Source organism: Echinops telfairi, unplaced genomic scaffold (assembly GCF_000313985.2).
Source record: "Echinops telfairi isolate 266 unplaced genomic scaffold, ASM31398v2 ScPeMD7_70;HRSCAF=299, whole genome shotgun sequence".
Classification (NCBI taxonomy): domain Eukaryota; kingdom Metazoa; phylum Chordata; class Mammalia; order Afrosoricida; family Tenrecidae; genus Echinops; species Echinops telfairi.
Genome location: NW_022103968.1, coordinates 66,789,232 through 66,792,827, shown reverse-complemented (window position 1 = coordinate 66,792,827; position 3,596 = coordinate 66,789,232). Strand labels below are relative to the sequence as shown.

At 41.1% G+C, this 3,596-nt stretch overlaps 1 protein-coding gene across 1 annotated transcript in view; it reads right to left on the bottom strand.

Moving 5' to 3' along the window:
* ADK (adenosine kinase) overlaps positions 1 to 3,596 on the bottom strand; it is a 533,068-nt gene that overhangs the window by 229,219 nt on the left and 300,253 nt on the right. The window lies entirely within an intron of this gene.

Sequence of the window (3,596 nt, the reverse complement as noted above, 5' to 3'; positions counted from 1 at the left end):
CAGTGCTCTAAGATGTGAATGCAACATGCCGGCATGGAGTAGGAAACCAATGGAGAGGTCTGAGGGGCCGGCCACAATCCCAACTATATGGACACCTGCCCCTCCCCCGAGAAGAATTTATTTCAGAGGACAACACTGAATCTGCAGCTCTGGGAGAGGGACACGGGAGCAAATGAGGGGGGAGGACGAGAGTGGAGCACATCCTGGCCCACCAAGCCTTAAGGACGATATTTGCGCACAGAGCAGCCAATCCACAGAAAAGACAAGATATCTCTCACTGACCCATAGCCCTACAGGAGACAACAATGGAGACACAGTGTGGGAATTCTGGCCGATCTGATGATCCCACCAGACCGAGGCAAAACACTAAGGGCATGGAACAGAACAGCAAAGGGAACAAAGCAAAGAAGTCCCCAGGGAATACCAAAAGTAGACTTTGGGGCCAGGGCTTGGCACCCCATCAGACTCGAACTGAAAATACTCCTAAAGGCAACAAATAGTCCTTGAACTAACTGAAAGCTTTTCTTTTTTGTTGTTGTGTTTTGTTTTGTTGTAATTGGCTTGTTGGTGTTGTTTTGTTTTATTTTGTTGCTTGGTTTTGCTGTCTTGTTTTTGTGCATGTTATTATCTCCTCAGGTCTGCCTGAATAAAATAGGCTGGATGAACAATCTGGAGGAGAAAACAACAGGACCAACAGTTTCAGGGGCACATGGGAGAAGGGGAGGTGGGGCAAAGGTTAACAGACCCAGGGACAAGGGAACAACAAGTGATTCAAATCGGTGATGAGGAGGGTGTAGGAGGCCTGGTAGGGCGACCAAGGGTAATGTAACTGAGAGGAATTACTGAAACCCAAATAAAGGCTGAACATGATAGTGGGACAAGAGAAAAGTAAAAGGAAATAGAGGAAAGAGCTAGGAGGCAAAGGGTATTTATAGAGGTCTAAATAAAGACATGTACATATGTAAATATATTTATATGTGAGGATGTGGAAATAGATCTATGTGCATATATGTTTAGGTTTAGTATTGAGGTAGCAGGTGGACATTGAGCCTCCACTCAAGTATTCCCTCAATGCAAGAACACTTTGTTCTCTTAAACTGGCATTTCATGATGCTCACCTTCCCAACACAATCGCTGCAGACAAAGCGGGTGCATAAGCAAATTTGGTGAAGAAAGCTGATGGTGCCCCGCTATCAAAAGATATAGTGTCTGGGGTCTTAAAGACTTGAAGGTAAACAAGCGGCCATCTAGCTCAGAAGCAACATAGCCCACATGGAAGAAGCACACCAGCCTGTGCAATCATGAGGTGTCGAAGCGATCAGGTATCAGGCATCATCAGAACGAAAAATCATATCATTGTGAATGAGGGGGGGAGTGAGGGGTGGAGACCCAAAGCCCATCTGTAGGCAATTGGACATCCCCTTACAGTAGGGTTGCAGGGAGGAGATGAGCCAATGCACTGTAGCAACGATGAAACATACAACTTTCCTCTAGTTCCTAAATGCTTCCTTCCTGCCCCCACTATCATGATCCCAATTCTACCTTACAAATCTGGATAGACCAGAGGATGTACGTTGGTATAGGTACAACTGGAAACACAGGGAATCCACAGTGGATGATCCCTTCAGGACCAGAGATGAGAGTAGTGATACCAGGAGGGTGGGATGGAAAGGGGAAACCGATTACAAGGATCTACATACATAAAACCTCTTCCCTGGGGGATGAACAACAGAGAAGTGGGTGAAGGGAGATGTCACACAGTGTAAAATATGACAAATTAATAATTTATAAATTATCAAGGGTTCATGAAGGAGGGGGAAGCGGGGAGGGAGGGGGAAAATGAGGACCTGATGCTGGTGGCTTAGGTGGAGAGCAAATGTTTTGAGAATGATGAGGGCAACGAATGTACAACTGTGCTTTACACAATTGATGTATGTATGGATTGTGATGAGTTGTATGAGCACCCAATAAAATGATTAAAAAAAATAATAACTGACCCACAAGGTTTCCAAGATAGCAATCTTTGAAAAAACACACTGCCACATCTTTTTTCTGCGGAGCCATTAGTGAGTTTGAACCAATGACCTTACACTTAGCAGCTGAAGGAGTAACACTGTGCCACCAGAGCTCCATTTATTTCCTTTGTATTAAAAAATATATTTTAATAATGTATACTAAATATGCAAAATCAATAGTTTATTTTAAGTGAAGACAATTAAGTTGTCATCAGCACTCCTACAAACCTAACTGTTCCTTTTCTATTCTAAGTTTCCAAAACTTTTATCATTCTTCCTCAGTTCGATAAATGTTTTAAATCTTCTTTTACATGTTTATCATGAGCACGTGTTCAAAAACTCTCTATGGGCACTGCAGGTTTTTGATTTGCCTCCTACTCATTTTCTTCCGAATTGCATTTTCTCTCAATCCTTTCTAGCCATTTTACAAAGTTATTTTCTTTGAAATGTGTCATCTTGATGTCTAGACTCTAGAGCAAGTATTGCCAGTCTGTTCCTTCATGATTATAAAGAACTATGAGATCATGTGTCAATTTCTCCCAAGGATTCTGATAATGCTATAACCCAAACCGAAACACCAAACTTACTGCTCTTCAGCTGCGACTGGATAGGAGTTAGGGAGGCAGACTGCCAAACCTTTCTCCCATAAAATGGCCGGTGTGTTTGAAACTCTGACCTTTTGGTTAGCTGCATAGTTGCTTCATCGCTGTACTACTAGAGTTCCTGAGATACAACCATCGTTTCATGTTATTTATAGGGATAGAGTATTATTTTCCATAGTAACTTCATTTTCCAGAAACTGAAACTGTAAGGAAGATGTAAATTTCTCCAAATTCTCTGAATTTTGTCAAATGAGATTTCCAGTAGATATCAAGAAGTTAAAGAGTCTTATTACCATTGTTTCTGAACTTTATATGTTATTGTGAATTGTAAAGAATGCAATAGTTCCTTCAATTGGTGAATGCCTTTAGACATATTCACACAATATTACTTCTTAAATAAATCTTTTAATCATCACACAAATGATCTCATAGATTAACTACAAGCCACTCAAACCAAAACGAAACTCACTGCCATCCATGTAAATTCACAGTGACCCTACCAGACAGGGTATTACTGCCCTTGTGAGTTTCTGAGATTTTTAACTCTTTATGGGAGTAGAGAGCCCCGTCTTTCTCCATCATCTACATGTCACCATTTATGTTTTTATCGGCAGATAGCAGAATTATCTCACCTAGCTGAAATAAATTAATGGATATAATGTCAATCTACTACAAGGGCAGCAGTTCAAACCCAACAGTTTCTCTGTAAGAGAAAGAGGAGGCAATTTGCTCCTGGAAAGAATTTGAGCCTCCTATAAAGTCACGCTAGGGCAGAACTGACTCCACGGCAGTGACGATGTGAGAACCACAGAATTAAGACCAGAATAAGCCTTTGGCACGATTGACGTGCCTTCATTTTATATGTAAGACCCCCTAATTCAGGTAAGTTAAAAAACTTCATCAAGATCACATGAAGGTTTCTCTCTGATTTATTTATTTCTATTTCATATAATTTAAGAGTGTGCAAATTAATGAAGCT